This window comes from Bos mutus, chromosome 5 (assembly GCF_027580195.1).
Source record: "Bos mutus isolate GX-2022 chromosome 5, NWIPB_WYAK_1.1, whole genome shotgun sequence".
NCBI lineage: Eukaryota > Metazoa > Chordata > Mammalia > Artiodactyla > Bovidae > Bos > Bos mutus.
In genome coordinates this window covers 104,324,075-104,351,608 of record NC_091621.1, presented here as the reverse complement: position 1 = coordinate 104,351,608, position 27,534 = coordinate 104,324,075, and the positions used below count along the sequence as shown (strand labels likewise).

The 27,534-nt window shown below is 47.5% G+C and overlaps 1 long non-coding RNA gene across 1 annotated transcript; it reads right to left on the bottom strand.

Moving 5' to 3' along the window:
- Positions 1 to 346: 346 nt before the first annotated feature.
- On the bottom strand, positions 347 to 16,691 carry LOC138987976 (uncharacterized). The gene is made up of 3 exons (XR_011464309.1): positions 16,334 to 16,691; positions 2,248 to 2,349; positions 347 to 1,595 (listed from the first exon to the last, which is right to left on the bottom strand). It is a non-coding gene; the product is annotated as an uncharacterized lncRNA (long non-coding RNA).
- Between the last annotated feature and the right edge of the window lie 10,843 nt (positions 16,692 to 27,534).

Genomic DNA, 27,534 nt, shown 5'->3' with positions numbered 1-27,534 from the left:
CAATTTGCAGTGGGCGGCATCCGGGCCACCATTCACCCCTTGGTCTGGCGTCACGTGCAGTGAACAGCTTCGTGCTGGGCGGCCCTGACTTCCCTCAGCAAGGAGGCCATCAATCACAAGAGCACAGTGTTCCGGAGCCTGCCACCCAGGGCCCGTCCCAGTGACACGATATATATTGATTTGTACTTACGCTGTGTGTGCCAGGCACTATTCTGAGCATGTCTAGTGGTATCAACTCATCAATCTGCACCGAGCCCCATGAGGCACATTCTCTTATTATCCCCATTTGACAGATGGGCAAACTGAGGTTGTCATTTGAAAATACAAGGGCCCTGGGGCCAAGCTTCTTTTTATTTTTATTTTTTATACTTTTTATTTTATGTTGTAGTATAGCCAGTTAACAATGTTGTGACAGTTTTGGGTGGACAGCAGAGGGACTCAGTCTTACATACACATGTACCCATTCTGCCCCAAACTCCCCTTCAATCCAGGCTGCCACATAACATTGAGCGGCGTTCCCTGACTATACAGTGGGCCTTTGTTGGTTATCCACTTTGAATACAGCAGTGGGCATACGTCCATCCCAAACTCCCTAACTATCCCTTCCCCCAACCCTTCCACCTGGCAACCATGAGCTCCTTCTGTAAGTCTGTGAGGTCCAAGCTTCTTTTTGGGTTTCTTTGTCTGTTTGGCTGAGTACGGTCCTGGCTGCAGCTTGTGGTATCTTCCTTGCCTCACGTGGAACCTTTCGTTGCAGCACACGGACTCTCTAGAGGCGGCACACAGGCTCCAGGGTGCGTGGGCTCGGTAGTTGCAGTACTCAGGCTTAGTTGCCCTAAGACATGTGGGATCTCAGTTCCCTGACCAGGGATTGAACCCACGTCCCCCGAGTTGGAAGGCAGAGTCTTAACCACTGGGCCACCAGGAGTCCCTTAAGCTTCTTTACACATAGCTGACCAGTCCCTCTGCCCAGCCTCTGGGCATCCCTCTGTGTAACATTGGAGCAGGCGGGCGTGGTCCAAGCCCTCCGTGGCCGGGCTCCTGCCTGTCGCTGCAGCCACCTTCCAGTGGGCCCTCGCCCATCCTGCTCCAGTTGTACTCCAACCCCCACCCCATACGAGACCGTTTGGTGGTTGTCTGTCCATCCAGCCTGCCTGGCAACCCCCTCTTCTTTATCTTTCGGTGTGCGCACTTGAGCGTCAATATTTTTGGTCTCTGTTCGGACCAGCTCCCTCCTTCCTTCCTTTGGGTCTGCGGCTCGCACTGTGTATGTCTGTCACGGGACGCCTGGCAGCTTCTCCGTGTTCACAGCCCACCTCCTGCAGGCGAGAGTGGGTCCTAGGAGACAGGCCTGGCTGCTGTGGGCAGGGTTTGGCAGAGAAGGGCCCCATCTCTCTCTTCCCTGCACCCCCCTCCTAGACCAGGATTCTGGGTTAGGCTCCCGTCGGTGATCCAGACCACAGACCTAATACTTGCTGTAAACAGCATCTTTCTAGAGCTGACGGTTCCAAGCTTCTAGTCTGTCTTCTCTCCTACTTGTTTGTGCCCCTGGCTTGCTGGCGTCCTGTGCCTGTGTGAAACGATCCTGCAGAGGCCTGGAGAGAAAGCACCCAGACACGTGAATCACGTGGACATTCCATTCATTTCAATGAACCAGAGGCCAGGATCTTGGCAACACACCAGGAAACGCTCAGGAAGATGCTTGGTGAATGAGCCTCAGCCTCTCACTTCCTCCCAGGAGACACATTTGGGTTAATGGGGACAGCATCCTGGGAGTCCAGGGTGGGACTTTCTGACTTGAGAGGAGCCCTAAGTAGGGAACACTTACTCTCCTAAACACCTCATTCTGAAATTACACCATGACTATGGGGGCTCCCCCAAAAGTTCAGCAGGTAAAGAATCCACCTGCAATGCAAGAGATGTGGGAGACATGGGTTCAATTCCTGGGTCAGGAAGATCCCCAGTGGAGGAAATGGCAACTCATTCCAGTGTTCTTGGCTAAAAAAATCCCATGGACAGAGCCTGATGGGCTACAGTTCATGGGGTCGCAAAGAGTTGACATGACTGAGCAGACACGCATGCCTTCTATGACTGTAAGAGGTGTGAACTGGGGGTAATACCCAAGTTCCTCGTGTGATTTCCAAACACCACAGCAGTGTGCATTCTGGGTCACGGTCTGTGGCTTATGGAGGGATGTCTGGGTGGCACCCACATGCAGGCCCCCGTTGCCACAAAGTGCTGACCCACCTGGCCACGTAGGGTTGTGCCCACTGAGGCTCCAGCTGCTGAGAAACACCAAGCTTGGCAGTTCTGGCTACTGTGCGGTCAGTCAGTGTTGGGGGATGGTCGCTGAAGACATGGAGAGAAGTTAATGATTTAAGAGCCATGTAGGGGGTTCCGCTGGTGGTCCATGGGTTACGAATTTGCCTTCCAATGTAGGGGAAACGGCTTCAATCCCTGGCCTGGGAACCAAGACGCCACCTGCCGCAGGGGAGCTAAGCCTGTGGGCCGTAACTACCCACGCTCTAGGGCCCGAGCTCCGCGACAAGGGAAGCCAAGGCAGGGAGAAGCCCGAGGACCACAGCGGAGAGAAGCCTCCACTCCCCGCAACCGGAGAAAGGCTCTGCACAGCAACGGAGAGCCGTGTGCCGCCCCCAAGACCCAGCGCAACCAAAAATAAATAAATACACACTTTAAACAACAACGTGGAGTGGCTGTGGACAACTGTGGGCAGCACAGATAAGGAGGAAGCAGAGGAACCTTTAGCTTCTTTCTGGCTCGAGCCGTTAGCTGGTGGAGGTGTCCTTCACAAAGGACAGAGACACAGGAGGCGAGCCAGGTGGGGGTGAAAGCCTGTGTATTAGCTGCTACACAAAGACTGCAGGCTGAGGGAGCTGAAACGCGACGCAGATCTAGACACGTTTGTCGTCTCTAGGTGCTGGAAGCCGGAAGTTCAAGGTCACAGTGGCTGCAGGGCTGGTTCCTGCTGAGACCTCTCTCCTGGGCCCACAGATGGGCGTCTTCTTGAGTCCTCACACAGCCATCCTCCTTTCTGTCCTGATCTCCTCTTCTTAGAAAGACACCAGGCTGCCATGGCGGCTCAGCTGCTAAAGAATCGCCTCCAATGCGGGAGACCTGGGTTTGATCCCTGGGTTGAGAAGATCCCCTGAAGAAGGGAAAGGCTACCCACTCCAGTGTTCTGGCCTGGAGAATTCCATGGACTGTATAGTCCACAGGTTCACAAAGAGTCAGACACAACTGAGCGACTTTGACTTTCATATTGCATTAGGACCCACCCTAACGATCTCATTTTAACTTAATCACCTCTTCAGAGACCCCACCTGCAAGTGCGGTCACATTCTGAGGGTCAGGGTTTCAACAGATGAATTTTGGAAAGATACAGTTCAGCCTATAACAGGATACATGTAGCTTTGTTATTTTTTTTCCTTTTTGGCCATGCCGTGTGGCATTCGAGATCTTGGTCCCCCAACCAGAGGTCAAAGCCGTACCCCCTGCAGGGGTAGTGCAAGTGTCTTAACCACTGGACGACCATGGAAGCCCCAGTGCATGTATTTTTAAACAGGTTGAGTCCTGAGGACCCTGAAAACACCCAAGAAGCCATGTTGGATGCGTATGTCTGGGTTTAGAGGGAAGGGCTTGCCTGGGGCTGTGAATTGGTGGTGGGGGGTGAGTGGTAAAGAGATGGTAACTGGGGCCACAGGGGGAGGTGGAACTCGTCCAGGAGAGAGTGGAGGGAGAAGAGACCCAGGACCAAGCCCCCAGAGCACAGTGTGGGAAGGACGGGTGAGGCTGTGGCTGGTGGGACCGGAGGTGATCCAGGGGAGGCTGGGGTCACAGAAGGGACCCCAAGGAAGAGACTGCAAGTGTGCGGTCGTCCTTTTGAACAAGTGCCCTGATTTCCACTCGGCCCGCATTCTCTTTCCTGTATCCCACAAGATGGCAGACAGCTTGGGGCAGGGACTTAATCTCACTTTTATCCAAGGCCCCCTCCCACTCCATCTCGCCCCAGGGCCTGGTTCAGAATTAGAATAAAAATTGAAATCTGAACATCCGTTTCCAGTTTTCCTTAGGCAGGTGTGAATTTCTGTTTTTGTGAAATCAGCCTAGCGCTGGGAGTTAAAGGTGGGTAACTCTGTCCTCTGATGGCAAGAGGCTCCCGTCCCCCACCACCCGCTAAGGCAATCTGTGGCAACAAGCGACCGTGAGCTAAAATGAAACACCCAGATGTACTGTTCGACTTGGAAGGGGGAGAAAACCCGGCTGTGCTCACTGTGGCTTTGTCTGGCCTTTAAACACCGATTGGTCAAAGTGAGTGATGCTTTCCAGATGCTCCTGGCTGCCCCAGTCAGGAGTCCGGCTGGCCAGCTGGGCCCCCTCTGCGGGCCTCTCCCCAGCCCAGCCTCCCTCGCAGCCAGACGGCCTGCCTCGGGCCGGCTTCCACCGCCTGGCTGGAGCTGCGGGGCCGTGGCCTCACTTCCTGCTGCAGGGTGGGGGCTGGGCGGATGGTCCCCAAGGACCCTTCCAGCTCTAACAGGCAGCAGCTGTGTGCCTCCTGGGCCGGCCCTGGAGGACCCCCACGGGGGAGCGGTAATGAGGCCTTATATTGAAGACTGAATACTGGGAAAGAGTGAGGGCAGGAGGAGAAGGGGACGACAGAGGATGAGATGGTTGGACGGCATCACCGGCTCGACGGACATGAGTTTGAGCAAGCTCCGGGCGATGGTGAAGGACAGGGAAGCGAGACGTGCTGCAGTCCATGGGGTCACAAAGAGTCAGACACAACTGAGCGACTGAACTGAACTGATGTGAAAAGTGCTTGGTGATCTTCTGGGACACAGCCCCACACGTCTGTCCCCAGCTGCCGGCCCAGCCAGCCCCCAGTGCTTAGGGCAGGGCTGCCTGGATAATGTACTCCTGGTGACATCAGCCCCTCCCCGACCTTCCCCACCCCTCCCCACCCACCCCCACCCCTCCCGCTGAGCTGCTGTCTTTTGGAGTTTATCACACTTTGATGTAAATCGATGAACAGGCTTCTTCTCCTAGAGTAACTGTCTCAGATTCTTACACTTGAATTGGTGAGACATCTATGTTTAAATTTCTTTTAAACTTCTAACTTCAAAATGATTATAGACTCACAGGAAGTTGCAAAAATATCACAGGGAGACATTTCTGCTTCTGGAAAGATAGAGTCCATGTACTTTTCCCTATTCCTCCCACTAAGTACAGCTGAAAATTATGAATGCTTTATATAAAGCTAAAGATGGAGGGCAGGAGGAGAAGGGGGCGACAGAGGATGAGATGGTTGGATGGCATCACCGGCTCGATGGACATGAGTTTGAGCAAGCTCTGGGTGATGGTGAAGGACAGGGAAGCGAGGTGTGCTGCAGGCCATGGGGTCATAAAGAGTCGGACACGACTTAGAGACTTGAACAAGGAACAGCAACAACAATATAAGAAGATTCTTAAAGGGGGAAAGAAGCAGGTGGGCTGAGTAGGGACCTCAGGACCCAAGGAATTGCACATCCGCCAGTTCGCTGGGTTTTCTTTTGCCTCGTGTATCCCCTGGAGAAGGAAACGGCAACCCACTCCAATATTCTTGCCTGGAGAATTCCAGGAACAGAGGAGCCTGGAGGGCTATAGTCCATGAGGTCGCAAAGAGCCAGACACGACTGAGCCACTAACACACACACATCCCAGACTTGGAGGTGGAAAAGCTGGTATTTGAAAATGCCAACAGGCACAGAAAAACAAAAGCCCAACAAAAACCTGCCTCCCGAGCCAAAGGGCCAGGAAAGGGCAGCCAAGCAAGACAGAAAACTTTTAGACAATCGCTGCCCTACTTTAACTAAACACACAGAAGAAAACACGGCCCCGCCCACACCAGACTCTAATGAGGTGTTCCAACGTCCCCACTGGGCTAGTGTCAGGGAAACTGAGTGGGGAGCCAGGCCTTTCACCCCTGCCAGCTGGAAACGAGGCCCCTCTCTGGTGGTGTCTGTAGAGACACGTGGGGAGTCCAGAATTCCACCCCAAGCTGGCAGTGACAAAGCATCTATCCTCCTCCCCACTGGGGTTTTGTCAGAGGAGGCCTGGCAGAGAGTCGGGCCCATCACACTGGCCTAGTGGTAACAAGGACACTCCTCCTCCCACGCCATGTGTCCAGGTGAAGAGAGGAACCCAAGCCCTTCTGTCCGCCCCAGCTGGGGAGATTTCAGTGGAGGCTAGGGGAGTGCCCACACCCCCGCCTGCGGTAATGAGGAGCACCCATGGGTGCCAGCAAAGGCCAGGTGGGAAAGCAGGACATCTATCTCCACTTGGCAGACACCCCCACTCCACCCCGCCTCCCCTGCCAGAGCAGAGGGAGTGGAAAGCAGCTGAAAAAGAAGCTTTAGAGAAGATCCAGGGGGCTTTGCTGATGGTTCAGATTCTCTAATCTGCCTGCCAATGTAGGAGACACGGGGTTCAATCCCTGATCCAGGAAGATCCCACATGCTGTGGAGCAACTTAGCCCATCCACCACAACTATCGAGCCTGGGAGATGCAACTACCGAAGCCCACCCCCCTTAAGCCCGCGCTCCACAGGAGAAGTCCCCACAGCGAGAAGCCTGCCCACCGCAGCTAGAGAGTGCCCCACTCACCGCAACAGAGAAAAGCCCCGCACAGCAGCAAAGAGCCAGCACGGCCACAAATAAATACATTTTTTTTTTTAAAGAAGTAAAAGTAAAAAGAAGTGCTGGAATTTCAGGATAGTAATTAACAAAGAAAAAAAAATAAGATCCAGAGTTGCATATGTAATATGAGACTGTCCAAGTTTCAAACGAAAACCACTCACTTTGCCAAGGACCAGAAAGATTTAAAACTGAATGAACAAAAGATAATAAACAGAGCTCAACCCTGAAATGACAGGGATGTTAGACTGTCCGACAAAGACTTCAAAGCACTCATGATAAAAAATGTTTCAACAAGCAGTTTATGAATATGCTCAAAACAAATGAAAAAGTAGAAAGTCTCAGCAAAGATATACAGACATAAAAAGGGTAGCATCTGTGAGCTGAAAGACAAAACGGTAAGAATTACTCAATACAAACACTTGAGAGATGATAGATTGGAAAAAAACTAACAGAACCTTGGGGACCCAAGGGACTATGACAGAAAATCTAATATTTTCACATCAAGGCCTGGGAGGAGAAGAGAAAGAGGACAGGGCTGAAATAGTCATGAAAAACTTCCCAAATTTGGCAACAGCCATAAACTTATACACTTTAAGAAACTGAGAAAATTCCAAATACGATAAACACAAAGAAATCCAGACCAAGACACACTGTAGTCAAAATTCCAAAATCTAAAGATCAAGGTAAAAATCTTGATAGCAACAAGAGAGAAATGGCACTTTACCGGTCAGAGAAACAATTCAAATTATACCAGATTTCTCATCAGAATTAATGGAGATCAGGAGGAAGTAACACAACTTATTAAGGGCTGAAAGAAAAAATTCAGAATTCTATACTCAGAGAAAACAGTCTTTAGAAATTAAGGGAAAATCAAGACTTTATAAGATGAAGGAAAACTCAAAGGAGAGAAATTTTTGCCAGTAGACCGAAAAGAATTTCTGAAGCAATTTTTGTAAACAGAAAGGAGACAATAAAACAGGAAAAACAGGAAAGTAAGAAAAAATATAGGAAAACACAATAGGTTTTCATTCTCCTTTTGAATTTTCTAAATTATGTTTGATATTGAAGCAAACATAATTTGCTTCAATGAAACCACAGTCACAGAAAACTGATCAAACTGATCACATGGACCACAGCCTTGTCTAAACACACGGGTCATGGTAGAGAGATGTGACAGAATGTGGTCCACTGGAGAAGCGAATGGCAAACCACTTCAGTACTCTTGCCTTGAGAACCCCATGAACAGTGTGAAAAGGCAAAAAGATATGACACTGAAAGATGAACTCCCCAGGTCAGTAGGTGCACATATATGCTTCTGGAGATCAGTGTAGAAATAACTCCAGAAAGAATGAAGAGACAGAGCCAAAGTGAAAATAACACCCAGCTGTGGATGTGACTGGTGATAGAAGCAAGGTCTCATGCTGTAAAGAGCAATATTGCATAGGAACCTGGAATGCGAGGTCCATTAATCAAGGCAAATTGGAAGTGGTCAAATAGGAGATGGCAAGAGTGAACGTCAACATTCTAGGAATCAGCGAACTAAGATGGACTGGAATGGGTGAATTTAACTCAGATGACCATTATATCTACTACTGTGGGCAGGAGTCCCTTAGAAGAAATGAAGTAGCCATCGTAGTCAACAAGAGAGTCCGAAATGCAGTACTTGGATGCAATCTCAAAAACGAAAGAATGATCTCTGTTCGTTTCCAAGACAAACCATTCAATATCACAGTAATCCAAGTCTATGCCCCAACCAGTAACGCTGCAGAAGCTGAAGTTGAATGGTTCTATGAAGACCTACAAGACCTTTTAGAACTAACACCCAAAAAAGATGTCCTTTTCATCATAGGGGACTGAAATGCAAAAGTAGGAAGTCAAGAGATACCTGGAGTAACAGCAAATTTGGCCTTGGAGTACGGAATGAAGCAGGTCAAAGGCCAATAGAGTTTTGCCAAGAGAACACACTGGTCATAGCAAACACCCTCTTCCAACAACACAAGAGAAGACTCTACACATGGACATCACCAGATGGTCAATACTGAAATCAGATTGGTTATATTCTTTGCAGCCAAAGATGGGGAAGCTCTATACAGTCAGCAAAAAAAGACCAGGAGCTAACTGTGGCTCAGATCATGAACTCCTTTTTGCCAAATTCAGACTTAAATTGAAGAAAGTAGGGAAAACCACTAGACCATTCAGGTATGACCTAAATCAAATCCCTTATGATTATACAGTGGAAGTGAGAAATAGAGTCAAGGGCTAGATCTGATAGATAGAGTGCCTGATGAGCTACGGATGGAGGTCTGTGACATTGAACAGGAGGCAGTGATCGAGACTATCTCCAAGAAAAAGAAATGCAAAAAGGCAAAATGGTTGTCGAGGAGGCGTTGCAAATAGAGAGAAAAGAAGAGAAGCCAAAGGCAAAGGAGAAAAGGAAAGATATGCCCATTTGAATGCAGAGTTTCAAAGAAAAGTAAGGAGAGAGAAGAAAGCCTTCCTCAGTGATCAATGTAAAGAGATAGAGGAAAATAATAGAATGGGAAAGACTAGAGATCTCTTCAAGAAAATTAGAAATACCAAGGGAACATTTCACGCAAAGGTGGGCACAATAAACTACAGAAATGGTATGGACCTAACAGAAGCAGAAGATATTAAGAAGAGGTGGCAAGAATACACAGAAGAACTGTACAAAAAAGATCTTCATGAGCCAGATAATCACGATAGTGTGACCACGTAGAACCAGGGCCACCTAGAGCCAGACATCCTGGAATGCGAAGTCAAGCGGGCTTTAGGAAGCATCACTACAAACAAAGCCAGTGGAGGTGATGGAATTCCAGTTGAGCTATTTCAAATCCTAAAAGATGATGCTGTGAAAGTGCTGCCTCAATATGCCAGCAAATTTGAGAAACTCAGCAATGGCCACAGGACTGGAAAAAGTGCTTTCATTCCAATCCCCAAAAAGGGCAGTGCCAAAGAATGTTCAAACTACTGCACGATTGCACTCATCTCACATACTAGCAAAGTAATGCTCAAAATTCTTCAAGCCAGGCTTCAACAGTATGTGAATTGTGAACTTCTAGATGTGCAATCTGGATTTAGAAAAGCCAGGGGAACCAGAGATCAAATTTCCAACATCCATTGGATCATAGAAAAAGCAATCGAGTTCCAGATAAACATCTACTTTTTGGATTACTTTATTGATTATGCCAAAGCCTTTAACTGTGTAAATCACAACAAACTGTGGAAAATTCTGGAAAAGATGGGAATACCAGACCACCGGACCTGCCTCCTGAGAAATCTGTATGCAGGTCAAGAAGCAACAGTTAGAACCAGACATGGAACAACAGACTGATTCCAAATTAGGAAAGGAGTACATCAAGGCTATATATTGTCACCCTGCTTATTTAATTTATATGCAGAGTACATCATGTGAAATGCCAGGCTGGATGAAGCACAGGCTGGAATCAAGATTTCTGGGAGAAATATCAATGACCTCAGATATACAGATGACACCACCCTTATGGCAGAAAGTGAAGAAGAACTAAAGAGCCTCTTGATGAAAGTGAAAGAGGAGAGTGGAAAAGGTGGCTTAAAGCCCAACATTCAGAAAACTAAGATCATGGCATCCAGTCCCATCACTCCATGGCAAATAGATGGAGAAACAATGGAAACGGTGATAGACTTTAGGAGACTTTGGGCTCCTAAATCACTTCAGATGGTGATCGCAGCCAGGAAATTAAAAGATGCTTGCTCCTTGGAAGAAAAGCTATGACCAACCTAGACAACATATTAAAAAGCAGAGACATTACTTTGCCAACAAAGGTCCATCTAGTTAAGGCTATGGTTTTTCCAGTGGTCATGTATGGATGTGAGAGTTGGACTGTGAAGAAAGCTGAGTGTCAAAGAATTGATGTTTTTGAACTGTGGTGCTGGAGAAGACTCTTGAGAGTCCCTTGGACTGCAAGATCCAACCAGTCCATCCTAAAGGAAAGCGGTCCTGAATACTCATTGGAAGGACTGATGTTGAAACTGAAACTCCAATACTTTGGCCACCTGATGCGAAGAGTTGACTCCTTGGAAAAGACCCTGATACTGGGAAAGATTGAAGGCGGGAAGACAAAGGGACAACAGAGGATGAGATGGTTGAATGTTTTCACCAACTCGATGGACATGAGTTTGAGCAAGCTCCAGGAGTTGACGATGGACAGGAAAGCCTGGCATGCTGCAGTCCATGGGGTCGCAAAGAGTCGGTCACGACTGAGTGTGAACTGAACTGAACTGGTAAGATGACAGCAATAGGCTGATAAGTTATGTATACATAATATAATACATAGAACAATCACTAAAATAGCTATATAAAGCAATGTATTAAAAATGCTACAGGTAGATAAAAATGAAATTCTAAAAAATGTTCAATTAACCCACAAAATGACAGGGAAAGGAAAACAGAAAAATAAAAGATAGAACAAATGTAAAACAAATATAAACTGGCAGACCTATGCCCTAACATATCAGCATTTACTTTAAATGTAAACGGTCATTTCCTGGGGCTTCCCTAGTGGTCCAGTGGGTAAGAATCCACCTTGCAGTGCAGGGGCCTCGGGTTCGATCCCTGGCCTGGGAACTAAGATCCCACTTGCCTTGGGGTGACTAAACCTGCGAGCCACAACAAAAGATCCTGCATGCTGCAACTAAGACCCAATGCAGCCAGATAAATAAATACATAAATAATTTTTAAATGAAAACGGTCATTTATTATTTAAGGACAATTAAAGACAGAAATTGGCAATTTAAAAAAGGAGCTACGATGAACATTGGGGTACACATGCCTCTTTCAATTCTGGTTTCCTCGGTGTGTATGCCCAGCAGTGGGATTGCTGGGTCATATGGCAGTTCTATTTCCAGTTTTTTAAGGCAATATTGTAAAGTTAAAAATAAAATAAAATAAAAAAGGAACTAGTCAGAGTGAGTTTTAAAAATGACCCAACTATGTGCCATCTCTAAGAACCCATGTATAGGCAGCTTAAAAGCAAAAGGTTAGAAAAAGATATATCATGCAAATATTAATTAAAAATCACTTGCTTATATGAATATCAGATGAAGTAGACTTCAGTGCAGGGCAAATTGCTAGATAAAAGGGCAAATTCATTAATAAGACATACAAGTCCTAAATGTGTCTTTATAAAAGAACACAGCTGCAAAATATGTGAAACAAAATTGACAAAACTGAAAGGAAAAACGTCAATATCACAACTCATCCAATGTGAACTGGATAATTTGAAGAATCCTATAACTATCCGGGAAATTGAATTCCTGAGTTTAAAACTCCTAAAAAAGAAGCCTACAGGCCAAGACAGTTTTTACTGAAAAATTCTACCAAATATTTAAAGAAGAATTAATATTAATTCTGCTCAATCTCTTCCAGGAAATAGGAGGAACACCCAGTTCACTTTATGAAGTTCATACTATTTTTATATCAAAACAAGATAAAAACAGTATGATAAAAAATGAAACAAAAAACTATAGACCAAAAATTCCTCATACAAAAATCCTTAACAAAATACTAGTAAGTAGAATTTAACAGTATATATACTGCTTATTTAACTTATATGCAGAGTACATCATGAGAAACGCTGAGTTGGAAGAAGCACAAGCTGGAATCAAGATTGCCAGGAGAAATATCAATAACCTCAGATATGCAGATAACACCACCCTTATGGCAGAAAGTGAAGAAGAACTGAAGAGCCTCTTGATGAAAGTGAAAGAGGAGAGTGAAGAAGGTGGCTTAGAGCTCAACATTCAGAAAACTAAGATCATGGCATCCGGTCCCACCACTTCATGGGAAATAGATGGGGAAACAGTGGAAACAGTGTCAGATTTTATTTTTCTGGGCTCCAAAATCTCTGCAGATGGTGATTGCAGCCAGGAAACTAAAAGGCGCTTACTCCTTGGAAGGAAAGTTATGACCAACCCAGATAGCATATTAAAAAGCAGAGATATTACTTTGCCAACAAAGGTCTGTCTAGTCAAGGCTATGGTTTTTCCTGTGGTCATGTATGGATGTGAGAGTTGGACTGTGAAGAAAGCTGAAGGCCAAGGAATGGAAGCTTTTGAACTGTGGTGTTGGAGAAGACCCTTGAGAGTCCCTTGGACTGCAAGGAGATCCAACCAGTCCATCCTAAAGGAGACCAGTCCTGGGTGTTCATTGGAGGGACTGATGCTGAGGCTGAAGCTCCAATACTTTGGCCACCTGATGCAAAGAGCTGACTCATTGGAAAAGACTCTGATGCTGGGAGGGGTTGGGGGCAGGAGGAAAAGGGGTCGACAGAGGATGAGATGGCTGGATGGCATCACTGACTTGATGCACTTGAGTTTGGGTGAACTCCAGGAGTTGGTGATGGACAGGGAGGCCTGGCATGCTGCGATTCATGGAGTCACAAAGAGTTGGACACGACTGAGCAACTGAACTGAACACAGAATTATACCCCATGACCTGAGTCTCACAGCTCTTAAAATATTAACTAAAACCTAATAACAAACTTAAATGTAAAACAGAAAACATTTAGAAAAAAGCATAGAAGAAAGTCTTTGGGATCTAGAACTAGGTAAAGAGTTGTCAGAGTTGACCCCAAAAGCATTACTCAGAAAAGGAAAAATTCTTAAGTTTTTTTTTTTTTTTAATTTTTGTCTGAGAAAAATCTTGTTAAAAAGCTGCAAAGACAAGTTACAGACTGGAAGAAAAATTTGCAAACCACATGTCCAACAAAAGACTAGTATCTAGAATATATCAATTCTCAAAACTCAATACTAATGAAAATAAACTAACAAACAGTTCATTAGAAAGTGGAAAAAAACATGTCATTTCACCAAAGAAAATATACAGAGGAAAAACAGGCACATGAAAAGACACTCAACATTATTAGCCATTAGGAAAATGCAAATTAAAACCATGGTGTGATGGTTTGCTACACACCTATAAAAATGGCTAAAATAAAAAAAGAGCAACAACACCAGACACTGGTGAGGATGCAGAGGAACGAGCTCACTCACATGTTGCTGATGGGAATGTGAAATGGTACAACCACTCTGGAAAACAATTTGCAGTTTTCTAAAAGACCCTGATCCTGGGAGGGATTGGGGCAGGAGGAGAAGGGGACAACAGAGGATGAGATGGCTGGATGGCATCACTGACTCGATGGACGTGAGTCTGGGTGAACTCCGGGAGTTGGTGATGGACAGGGAGGCCTGGCGTGCTGCAATTCAGGGGGTCGCAAAGAGTCAGACATGACTGAGCGACTGAACTGAACTGAGAAAAATAAATATTCAATTACCTACCATACGTCCCAGCAATTGTCTTCCTGGCCATTTATTCTAGAGAAATGAAGATTTCTGTTCACAGGAAAACCTGTGCACCGACATTTGTAACACCTGTCTTCTTGAGGGCCAGAACCCAGAAACAGCCCGCGCGTCCTCCAGCCTTCTCTGAGTCCGTTTACTGTCAGCCTATGTGGATGACTTCTATCAGGTTGAGAAGTTCCTTTTCCTTCCTAGACTGCTGAGACTTTTTTTAATCATAGGTGGATGCTAAATTTGTCAGATCCTTACGTATATATAATTATATGGCTTATGTCTTATATAGTGAATTATATCAATTAATTTTAAATGTTAAACATACCTTGTACTTCTGTGGTAATTCCAACTTGGTCATGATACATTATGCATTTTTTTTTGGATTATATCTTTTATATATTACTGGATTTGACTTTACAGTATCTTGTTAAGGATTTTTGTGTCTATATTTACAAGGGATATTGAACCACAATTTCATTTTCTCGTAGAGAGTAATGCTGGTCTTACAAAATGGGTTGAGAAGTATTCATTCCTTTTCTATTTTCTGAGTTTATGTAAAGCTGAGATTATTGTTGCCTTAAGTGTTTGATATAATTCACTTACTAATCTTTCCTCTAATCCTCAATCTCTCTGCCAATATGGTAGCTAGTGCATGTGGGATAAATAAATTTGTGTTTATAAACCAGGTGTTGCAAGTTCAGATGACTTTAAGACTGGGCCAGTAGCAGAAATAGGTGAAACAGCTGAACACAATAGGGAGGAGTAGTGAGTGTGAAGTGAAAGTCGCTCAGTCGAGTCCGACTCTTTGCGACCCGTGGACTATACAGTCCGTGGAATTCTCCAGGCCAGATTACTGGAGTGGGTAGCCTTTCCCTTCTCCAGGGGATCTTCCCAACCCAGGGATTGAACCGGGTTCTCCTGTGTTGCAGGAGGATTCTTTACCAACTGAGCCACCAGGGAAGCCCAGGGAGGAGTAGAGTCTATTGCTAAAAGACAGAGCCTTCAAATTCAAACTTCATCTACAAATAACAAATGCCGGAAAGGATGTGGACGAAAGGGAGCCCTCCTACACTGTTGGAGGGAATGTAAATTGGTGCAGCCACTATGGAAATCAGTATGGAGCTTCCTCAAAAAGCTAAAAATAGGGTTGCCATACAATCCTGGCAATCCCACTGTTGGACATGTATCTGGAAAAAACACTAATTCAAAAAGATGCATGTACTCCTGTGTTCATTGCAGCACTGTTCAAGAGCCAAGACAAGGAAGCAACCTAAATGTCCATCTACAGACGGATGGATAAAGAAGAGGCAGTACATGTACACAGTGGAGTACTATTGAGCCGTGAAAAGAACGAAATAATGTCATTTGCAGCCACACGGACGGACCTAGAGATCATCACTAAGTAAGCCAGAAAGACGAATACCATTCGATATCACTTGTACGTGGAATCTAAAATGTGACACAAATGAATTTATCTACTAAGTGGCAACACACAGACACAGAGCACACACTTGTGGTTGCCAAGGGTGGTGGAGGAGGGATGGACGGGGAGTTTGGGATTACCAGACAAGCTATTACATATAGGATGCGTAACACTAAGGTCTTACTGTATAGCACAAGGAACTGGATGCGGCATCCTGTGATAAGCCAGAATTGAGAAGAATATGAAAAAGAACATATATGCATGACGCAATCACTTTGCTGCACAGCAGAAATTAACACGACATTGTAAATCAGCTATACTTCAGTTAAATAATTTTTTTTAACTCAAATTTTTTAAAAACTTATCTGTGGAGCAACCCCTATACATAATCCCAGTTGCATATTTTGTTAACGACATGGAGCACACAGCAGGGGACACATTATGAGCCCCATCATACTGAGAAATTAGAAGTGGCATAGATGTGGCTCTGTTTCTTGCTCTCCTTGCATTGCCTCATTTCTTCCCTGCCTCATTTCTCTTCTCTCTCACTCATACCACCCTGAGGTTGCAAGCTTCCAATAAAGCATGAGAATGTTTAGAAAGAACGTGGGGAGGAGGGGGAGTTATGACAGCATGCAGGCATTGCCCAGCAAAGCAGGAGGGACTTATCCAAAGGGATGAAGAGATAAGACATGTCTGGCAATGTGCTGATCAGTCTGGGTACAGCTAGGATTCCCACAGGCAGTGCACAGCGTTGGCACAGCATTTCCTGACTAGCTGACCACAAGTGCCCATGAGCTGGCGTTCTCTCTTGGGGTTGTCTTGGTGCCTTAGGTCACAGCACCCGGAATCTGGGGAGCAGACTCACTGAGAAGAGGCAACAGTTCTTGTAGTCATCCGTCCTAGGCTGCTGGAGCTCGTCTCCCCTGCGTCTTCATCGTCCCTGGAAAGGGTCAACCCGCAAACCTTGACTGCGTCTGTCCCGGGCAGGGCCGTGCGCTGGCCGCTCAGAACTGAGCCAGACGAAGTCCTCTCCAGGACAACTCAGGACTGGACATCATCCGCATAAAGACTAGAAACCATCAAAGAAAAACACGATGAAATAAACTCACGCTCTGTTTCTCAAGGCGAGGAAATGTGTTTCTACATTTTGGAACTCTTTCCGTTCAAAACTGTCAAAATAAAGAAGCAGAGCTTGTTGCTGGAAGGGATAAGCTTTAAAACTGGGGAAAAACAGCTCATGTGGGACTGGCTCTTTTCCAAACACGCTTGACGGATGAGTGGTTAGTGCCTGGTGTTTTCAAAGGGCCATTAAAGTGTTGTCCTGTTAGAGCGCAGAAGGTCATAAGACACCACGGCCCTTAGTTTTAAGGCTTGGTGATGACTTCAGTTGTCAGACAAAGTTTTATTTTTTGGATCAGAAGTAACGAATTCTGTATAGCTCTGAACAAATTCCTACTTGTCTTTCTAAAGTACATCTCCTATCGTTATGGGCTGTTTCATTTTTCCATTGAAGTTTAAAAAATATATTTTGAATTTTCCCTGGCTTCAGGATGAAGTCATAAGATCTCAGAATTGCCAACAGATGCTCTCCTTCTAGAGTGTTAGTGTGCAGGGAAGTTTTATTAAAGTGATTTTTGTGTGCTGCAAAAGCTTAGACATGTATTAAACCTGCCACAAATAGTATGCATATTCTCCAAGGAATGTCTCAGATTTGATTTCGGGGTTCACTCTTCATAGAAAAGATGACTTTAACTTATACACCTTTTTGTTTTCAGTTTGGGCTTTGTGTGTGTGTGTTTGGCCTATGTCCCCACTGTGATTTTAAATTGCCAAAACTTAAACATGGAAAACTGGTATTTGAGATCAGGCATAAAATTATGAGATCATATACCTCCAATTTTTTTCATGCATTTGGATAGTCTCGGTTCCAATGTTCTTTTATGCCAATAAGGAACATGGGCTAGGAGCAGTGCAGGTTGTTAAAAGGACTTGCCAAACATATTTCTCAAGCTTAACCCCATTTGACAGGCGGGGGCGGGGGCGGGGCGGGGCAGGAAGAAATAGCGTTACAGCACGTTGGCTTGAAAGCAGTCTGTCCAACGACTGGCCCCCAAATGTTTCTCATTAAGTGTCTTCCCCAAGGGCAGGACCGGGACTCATTCATTTCTTAATTTTCAGCCCCTAACTCAGTGTCAGACAGCGTTCGGTGCTTAGGAGACATCAGCTAAAAGGATTATTTGAAAAGTGTGTGACATTAAGAGCTGTGTTGCAAGGATGGGTCTCCAAGAGTACGATCCACACCTCAGGGCAAAGGATGCTGTGGTGCCTTTCGCTTCCAAGATGGACTTTTGGAACGCCAAGCAGACGCAGTGTTTTGAAATCCAAGAAGTTGCTTTGCCTGGAAGGAGAGACTCCAGAGAGGCGAGAAGAGAGCCTGATGCCTCTGAGTTCCTTGGTGGGACCTGCACCCCGTGTCCCGTTCCCCCTTCAGAACATGTTGGGGACCGGGGGATCCCAAGAGAAGTCCTGGGGAACCCTGACGTGGAGGGACCTTCCCCGCCTGGAGGCCCTGGGCAGTGGGGCGCTGGCTGGAGGTCATGCAGAGAGGACTTGCTGGTGGCTCCCGTCTGGAACATCCTCTGTTCCCCCAGGTGTTCTCACCTGTTCTTCAGGACTCCAGCCAGATGTTCCCTCTCTGGGAAGACCACCTGCCCCCGAGTCTGGGTTCCCTGACTCCTCTCCTTGGGGTTTCCTTATCCCCTTTGCATTCAACTGTCATAAACAAATCACGTGTGCCTCTGTTTCCTTCGTGGCTTATGAGCTCCCCTGGGAGGGACTGTGTCTCCAGGCATCACTGTGTCTCTGTGATCAGAACAGGGGGCTCCTGGGTCCCCTCTGCCCCTTCCTCTGCCCTCCCCAATTTATCACGGTTTTACTGAACATAAGGCATTCCCCCCCACCACCCCTAGCGGCTTTGAATATTTTTCCTTGTGTTTGTTTTTCAACAGTTTGGCTATTTGGTATTTAGAATGTGGTTTTCTTTGTGTTTACACTGTTTTGGATAAATTGAACTTCCTGAATCCGTGGGCTGGCCTCTTTCATGGCTTTGGGAAAATTCTTGGCCATGATCTGAGTATTGCTTTTGCTCCCCCCCTCACCTCTGTTTTTCTGGGGCTACAGTTACATGCCTGTTGGGCCTCTGAACTGAATCCCATAGGTCTTTTATCCTCTTTTAAAATCCTTCTTCTTTTTTTTAAGATCTATTTCTTTGGCTGTTCTGGATCTTCATGGCTGTGCGCAGGCTTTCTCTAGTTGCAGAGACTGGGGGCTACTCTGCGTTGCGGTGGGTGGGCTTGTCTTGTTGCAGAGCACGAGCTCTAGGCACATGAGCTCAGCAGCTGCAGCTCGTGGGCTCTAGAGTGCAGGCTCAGTGGATGTGGCACATGGGCTCAATTGCTCTGCAGTCTGGGATCTTCCTGGACTGCTACACGCTAAGTCGCATCAGTCGTGTCTGACTCTGCAACCCTATGCGCTGTAGCCCGCCAGGCTCCTCTGTCCATGGGATTCTCCAAGCAAGAATACTGGGGTGGATTGCCATGCCTTCCTCCAAGGGATCTTCCTGACCCAGGGATCGAACCCAGGTCTCTCATGTTTCCTGCATTGGCAGGCGGATTCCTGGGCCAGGGATCAAACCCGTGTCCCCTGCATTGGCGGGCAGATTCTTAACCACTAGACCACCAGGAAAGCCCCCATTCTTCTTTTTTCCTATGTTTCAATTTACATATTTTTATTGACTTATCTTTGATCTCATTTTTCTTGTGTTCTACTATATCTAATGTGTTGTTGAACCTTTCCCTTGAGTTCTTAATTTTCCAGTTCTGGAATGTCAGCTTGGTTATTTGGTTCTTTTTTCTCTAAAAAGTCCAATTCCGATTTGAAAATCTCTCTCTCATTATTTTGCCTGTGTCTCTGTCCCTTTGGCATACGAATCATCATTATTGTAAAACTCTTATCAGCTGACTTCAGTATGCGGATCAGCTGAGGTTATGAATCTGTTGCCTGTCTTCTCTGCACATTACTCGTCATACTTTCTTCACTCTTTTCATGTATCGAAATTTTAACTGAATGCTGGACATTCTGTACAGAAAGCAAGGAGGTTCCAGGCGCTTTATTCTCCTCTGGGGAGGGTTTCTCCTCACCTCCTAAAAATATCTCTACTTACATGAAAAAAAGGTAAATCCAAAACTGTCCCTATTGGATAGGTGGTGGGAGAGCCTTCTCACCTCATCCAACCAGGAACTGAGGAGGGAAGGGGCTGGCCTGCGGTTTGAGCATATTCAAGTTTGTCTCTGGGGTATCCCTGTTCCCAGATCGTGCCCTTGACGACTTAAAAACTATTCACAACCTAACACGGAGAGTTACCTTTTATTCGGTGGGAATTTTTAGGACTTTGAGCCCCCGAGACAGCATCGCAGCAAGTGACCTTGAGAGAATTGTTCTGAGGAGGCGAGGGGAGGAGCCGGGTTGTACAGAAGTTCTACAACAGAGGGAAGGTAGTCTGAACATCCAAAGATGACTGTTAATGAAAGAAAACCAGATAACGCAAGTTAGGAAATTTAGCATTTTTCTAAGTTTGGGAGGATGCAAGCGTCTGGGATGTCTGTAGTCACTCCTTGCGTGTGGGTCTCAGCTATCCAGGGCCAGTATCGCTTGGAGGAAGGTCACGGTCGGGAGTGGCTGCAGGCTGGTGGCTGCTAGGTCACACACAGTCTTCTTCCCGATTGTCCTCACGGCTCACCAGCTCACACCACAGGGCTGCGATCGCTGATGACTGAGACATCCTTGTTTACTGATGTGGCAGGAAATATTCCATTTCTCACCCTCCTGAGCTTTTGACTGGGGACCTGGTGGGCTTTGTGCCCCCAGCCCTGAGAGACTACAGGACAGTCAGCCCTCCTACATCCTGCCCAAGCAGCTTCAACACCTGGCAGCTGTGTGGCACAGGACGGCGGGCTGTGTGTTGGAGGGAGGCCTTCTTTCAGCCTGGGCTCTGTGTCCTCAGCCCTACTCTGCCTTTCTGATTTCCTCCTAGTTCCCCAGATCCCTGCATAGCCCCGGAACTCAGCAAATGTGCTCCCAGGAAAACCGGCCTGTGCATCCCAAGCCCTTCAGTTTTCCTTACCCGCTGTCCAGTGTGACCACTGGGCACCAGCTGGCTTCTCCTTCCCCTGGCTGAGCCTCCCAGCCAAAAGCAGCCCCATCTTCAGTCCTCAGAGAGAACAATGGCTAGAGACTGTCAGCTCCTCTTCGGGTCTCCGATGCTAGCATTTAATCTAAGCTTCATTGCTTCCACAGCTCTTTAGTGTCTTTAAAAATAAGATTTTTTGCAATTTACCCAGCTTTTCAAATTGAGGTGATGGGAATACCAGCCTGTTGAAGTGAAGTGAAGTGAAAGTCGCTCAGTCGTGTCCGACTCCTTGTGACCCCATGGATTATTCAGTCCATGGAATTCTCCAGGCCAGAATACTGGAGTGGGTAGCCTTTCCTTCTCCAGGGGATCTTCCTAGCCCAGGGAACAAACCCAGGTCTCCCACATTGTAGGTGGATTCTTTACCAGCAAGCCACAAGGGAAGCACATTATTCCAATTTAAAAAGAAGAAAAGGAATGCTTCCTACACAGTTTATCCACATACTTGCTTTTGTAAAAACAAGTCATGCTTAAGTCCATGATAAATACACAATTGTATTGACACCGTGATTATAGCTGTAAACATCTTTCATGCAAGTGAACAAGAACTAGAGAGGAACGTGGAAAATGAGCCTCATGGGTTGGGGCAGTGAGGCTGTCCGTTTTTCTTGGACTTCTGATTTCTTTTAATATGATTAAAATCTGGTTTACAGAATTTTCAAAAATATTATTTTAGAAATCCAGGCTAGACTGTGTGGCCCCGCCTGAGGCCTGCTGCACGACGGGGTCCCAGGCTCTCGGTCCCTCCCCTGGTGCCTTAGTAGACCGAGTTCTATCGAGACTTGGAGTCAGGAGAGCTGGGGGGAGGGGAGCACCAGGCTGGGCTCTCAGGGGCTGCAGGACGCCTGCTGAGCCCCTGGCCTTCCTGAGCCCCGGTTTCTCCATCTGTAAAGTGGGCCTGGTACCCCTATCACACGGGGTTGCTGAAACTCAAGGCCATGCTGTGTGTGGCTGGCCAGAACTTGGCTGAGTCTGCATGCGAGCCCTGGGGTCCGGGGAAGTGAGCAGACGATGCTGCAAGGCTCAGGCCGCCAGTAGACGGACGTGCGATGGTCCAGGGCGTGTGTATGGTCCAGGGCATGCGGGCTGATCTGATCAGACACCTTCACGGGTCAGGCCTGCCGTTCACGCCCTATGCTTAAATGGGCACTACTGAGCCATGGCAGGACCAGGGTGCACTTTCTCCTGAATGGGGAGGTCCCTGGGATAAGCAGAGGGTGACTCCACCCAGCGATGGGAGAAAGGGACAAAGCGTCAGCGCCGGGACGAGCTGGCCAGTGCGGGAGTGAGGGCGGAGGACCGGGGGGACACCCCAAGAGGGGCCGGGGGAGAGGAGGCCCGCACATCCACATGCCCACAGACCACCCAGCCTCGGCCAACCTCAAACCCCCAAATCCCAGATGGAGTGAGAGGCGTTGGCGTCTGAAACACGAGAGCATGTAAAGTATGTTCGTAAGTGAAGTCAGCCTCGTAGAATGTGAAACCTAAGACACAGGCTGACTTTTTCCCGTGTCAGGGTAAACACTGCATTTTTCATGTTAAGACCGAGACTAAAACCTAAAGCTGGAGATAGAGTGGGAACCCCCCGCAGTGTGACTTGGCACCCTGTCCACTGTGCCTCTCAGATCCTGAAGTTTCTGTTTGTGATTGGGGTTGTGGGGTCCGGGGGGGCGATGTTGAGGTGTCCCAGGCCCTCCTTACACTCTTCCTGAGACCACTGGGACACTTGGGGCCAGCTTCTGAAGCATGAGAATGGTTTGCCAGGAGGAGCAGGGCCTGCAGGGGAGCGAGCGGCAGCTGCAGACAAAGGAAGGATATTCCAGGCCTGAGGGAGTCCCGACTCCCGAGCGTCCGCTCCACGAAGGCAAGGGTCTGTCTGTTTGGTCCACGGCTGTGCCCAGGGCAGTGCCTGGCACGAAGTAGGTGCTCGAGAAAATACTTGCTGAGGGAGCCGATAAGCGAGCCATTGGCTGGGTCTGCAGAGAGAAGAGGCTGGAGAGGAGACGGAGAGAACCAGAGCAGGGCGTCCCGGGCCTCCTGGGACCGTTTGAGGGCCTGGACGCCATCCTGCAGACAGCAAGGAGCCAGCAGAGATGCAGAAAGATCTCTCTGCTGTTGCCCAGCTGTGTAGGCCCCGGGCAGGGGTGGGGGTGGGGGAGCAGCGGGTGTGGGGCCGGCTGGCCCCAGGGCAGGGCTGTGGCCACAGCCACAAGCATCGCAGCCCTCCAGCACAGCCCCGGGGCCTGGCCCAGCATCGGCCGTAAAGCTGGTGGTGCCCGCAAAGCTTCTCCCGGCCCTGCCTTCCTCATGGGCACAGGGAGAGACAAGGCAGGGGACCATCCTGAGAACAGCCAGGCGGCCCGAAGGAAGATGGGCGGCCAGCCCAAGCCCAGGAAGCCAGGTCCCGCAGCCCAGGGCGAGACGAGGTTAGAGACTGCAAGGAGGAGGAGGCCACCTTGTGCCCCGAGCACAGTGGGCACCTGGGTACCGGGGTCATCCAGCCCCCAGGGCCTCCCTGAAGATGGCAGCTCCACAGCTCGCCAGCTCCTAGGAGGACCTGAGCTGATGGCGGGCCAGCACGGGGCGTGGGGCCCGGCCCTTGGACGTATGGAAAGGCCATGCGCACCTGCAGAGGCCTCTCTTCAAACCTCTGCTGTTCTTTCTGCCTTGGGCACTGCTCCCCTCCCATCTCTCCCCACAAAACTCCCTGTCCTACCCCCAGCTCAAGTTTCCATGGAGTTTCCAAGACTAGCTCTCCCCCTACATCCTCTCTCCCACCGCTTTCTTCTCCTCCTCCTTCAGAGCTGACACTACTCAGACCGGTTCCACGTGTGCAGCACAGGTCTGGATGCTTCACATATGATATCCGAGTTAACCCTCCCAACCCCGTAAGAGGCTGATGTCAGTATCGTTTTGTTTGTTTTTTTAATAAAGAAGCCAGTGCGGCTCAGAGCAGGTAAGTGTCTTGCCTCGCAGAGGTCATCCAGCCCGTGAGGGGTGGAGACAGTGTTTTAACAGAGGCCTGTGAGGTCAGAGCTTGCTCCTGGTCATCAGGAGTCGTTGCCAGGCGTAAGACCGGAGGCTGTGGTCTCTAACCTTGTCCCTTGGCATTCTATATGTATGGGGGGGGATTGTGACCATCTTCCTTACGGGTGTGTTTCACACACATGGTCTCCATCTGGGAGACCTGGAGCTGAGTTTCTTGAGAGCCAGGCCAGGCCCCACTTGCCCAAATGCACCATCCTCTTGCCTCCAGGGAAAAGACCCTGATGCTGCGAAATTTTGAAGGCAAAAGGAGAAGAGGGTGGCAGAAGCTGAGATGGTTGGATGGCATCACTGACTCAATGCACATGAGTTTGTGCGAACTCCGGGAGATGGTGAAGGCCAGGGAAGCCTGGTGTGCTGCAGTTCATGGGGTCACAGAGTCAGACACGATTGAGTGACTGAACAACACCGCCTCTCCTCCATGTCTCCTTTCCTTGTCCACCTGGCAAACTTCTGCTGAGCATCCCTGAGGGCCCCCACCCCCACCGCCACCCCCACCCCTGTAGCCTGCGTTGTCTCAGGGCACCTGTGGTCTCCCCCAGACCATGAGCTTCTGGGAGCCAGTCCTGACACCTCCAGGCCTGGCACAGATCTGTGCTCAGTGTTTGTGAATGAACAAATCCAGTCCAACATGACTGATTCTCAAGAGGCCCTGGAGTTGGAGGGAGGAGATGGAGCCTTGGTTTTGCTACTTAATTACTCTTGATCTCAGGCAAGTTCCTTCATCTAATCAAGCCTGGGTTTCCTCATCTTTATAAAGGGAGCAGTTTGTGGCAAAGAGAGATGAAAGAAAGCCCTTCATAAACTGAGCTGTAAACAGGGATGACGGTGGCTCCAGGGAAGGCCTTGCTAAGCGAAGCAGACACTTGGTAAAGCTCACAGCTGTGCAGATTTTCCTAAAATATGAATCCTTACAATGAAAAGATTGTTACATTCCTTTAGAAAATGACTACCTACAAAGACTCCCTCCCCCCTCCCCTCTCCTCCTTTAGTTAAAAGAGTTTGCTCTGGTTGCAAAGACCCCAGCGGCTCCCCCATACACCCAGCTGGGACCTGTGAGAAAAGTTCAGGCCTTTAATTAGAACCATTTGTCCTTCCAGCAAACCGCAGGTGGCTTAGAAAGAGATGCTCATTAGAGGGGCATGTGCCCTTTGACCCGCTCATCTGACTTCTGGGAATCTGTCCTAAAGAAATAATCCCAAATGTGGGAAAGGCTCACGGACAAATACACGGTCCTCGCGGTGTTTCTTTTAACAGCAAAGAACCTGAACATCCAACAGGGGATGAGCTGACGGCATCTTATTGCCCACTGGGAGGGTTGGCTGCGGGGGCTTTGTAGCAACCCGGATGGTGGTTATGAAGAAGGTTAATTAAGGAAATCAGGTTATAAACTATGTACTCCGAGCCGAGCTATGTAAACTATGCATATCAAATACTGGAACAAAATACACCACCATTCTACTTAGGTCAAGGAGATGAGATAGCGGGTAATTTTTTCCCTCTGTCTCCCCCGTCTTCTGCAATGTGGTTACAGTTAAAAGTACCTTCTAATCCTAAAAAAATCAAAACAAACAATGCCTGGTTTTCCTAGGGTAGAGACAGAACTTTCGACTTTGTGAAAACAAGTTGGGAAGGACCACATGTGTAGCCTGTTTTAGATTTTTTTTCTTTAATGTAGAAGTAATACATGTGTGTGTGCTCAGTCGCTAAGTCATACCCAACTCTTTGCGACCCTGTGGACTGTAGCCCTCCAGGCTCCTCTGTCCAAGGGATTTCTCAGGCAATACTGGAGTGGGTTGCCATTTCCTCCTCCAGGGGATCTTACCAACCCAGGGACTGAACTCACCTCTCCTGCACTGGCAGATGAATCCTTTCTCACTGGACGGAGTAAAACATAATCAGTGCAAAAAGGCCACAAAAGCCACTGACCTGATCACACTGCGTTTTTCTTCCCAGTATTCTCCGTATTTACATACAGTTTAACAAAGCCGAGCATATACGCATTTTTAAGTCTTGCTTTCTTATTTTCTTTAAAAAACAAGCACCTCTATCACAACAGTCTCCATAACAGTCTTCTGAATTTAAAGAGTTATATGAGGGGCTTCCCTGGTGGTCCAGTGGTCAGGACGTCGCCTTCCAATGCAGATGGTGCTGGTTTGATCGCTGATTGGGGAGCTTTAAAATCCCACATGCCTTGGGGCCAAAAAACAAAAACAGGAGCAGTGTTATAACACATTCAATAAAGACTTTTAAAAAGTGGTCCACAGCAAAAAAAATCTTTTAAAAAGGTTACATGATAAATTCGCTATATTTCCATAAAAATTGAAAAAAAAAGAAACAATTACACGATATTCCATAGTGGGGGTCTGTCACATGTCTGCTTAACTGGTCCTCTGTGCTACACACTAATTACGATGTTTCTATCTCTGTTTTTGCTTCTGTTATAAACCTCATGGCAATAAATATAATTGTATTAATACATAATGTACACATAGTCGTCTGTAATAAATATGTACAATCTTACAGCTTTCCTTTCTATCAGCAGTAACAAATTAGAAAATGTGATGGGAAAAATATTCTGTTCAGAATGACAATAAAAACATAAAGTGCTCAGAGCTAAAGAAGTAAGACGTAAGATCTGCACTTTAAAAAGAACTGCAAAATTGTAATGAAGTTGCAGCTCTCACGGAGTTCCCTGGTTGCCTAGTGGTTAGGGTTGCGTGCTTTCACTGCTGTGTCCTGGGTTCAATATCTGGCTGAACGGAGATCCTGCAACATGTGCAGTGTGCCAAAAAAGTTTAAAAAAAAAAGTTAAAATAGTAAAATTCATATGAAAAAAATTTGTGGCACTCAGGGAAGCGGGGCTAGGTTTCATTTCCAAAGGTGCCTATTACATCCCACCACTTGGCTGCTCAATACACCCATACCCCCTTGCTCTCTACCTACAAACTTGTTTTTGCTTAACTCAACCCAACTACGTCACACACAACTGCAGTTATTAACTTTCCCCCAGAGGCAACCAAAGTCATGTTCAGATGATATATCCACAGGCAATCAAGTTAAGGCCCCTGTTCAGTCTACCATCCTTAGAAGACTGTCCTCCACTAATTCTGCAACAACCCCAGTATCAATCAGGACTCTGAGTTGCAAGCTGCAGAAACCAATGCTGGTTGTAGAAAGAAATTTATTGAAATAGTATTGGACAAAAGCTTGTAGAATTATTAGGAATCCTACAGACCAAGCTGAAAAGCTGGGCTAGACTAAGGATATTTGGAATAAAACCAGTTCAGTTCAGTTACTCAGTCGTGTCCAACTCTTCGGGACCCCACGGACCACGGCACGCCAGGCCTCCCTGTCCATTCCCAACTTCCGGAGTATACTCAAACTCATGTCCATTGAGTCGGTGATGCCATCCAACCATCTCATCCTCTGTCATCCCCTTCTCCTCCCGCCTTCAGTCTTTCCCAGCATCAGGGTCTTTTCCAATGAGTCAGTTCTTCGTGTCAGGTGGTCAAAGTATTAGAGTTTCAGCTTCAACATCAGTCCCTCCAATGAACACCCAGGGCTGATCTCCTTTAGAATGGACTGGTTGGATCCTCTTGCTGTCCAAGGGTCTCTCAAGAGTCTTCTCCAACACCACAGTTCAAAAGCATCCATGCTTCCGTGCTCAGCTTTCTTTACCAGAACTCCAGCCAAATTTAGCCACTAAACCAGTCGGGGATGGTCACTGCCACTCAGGACTGGGTGCCCCTGCTTGCCCTGCTTCTAGGACT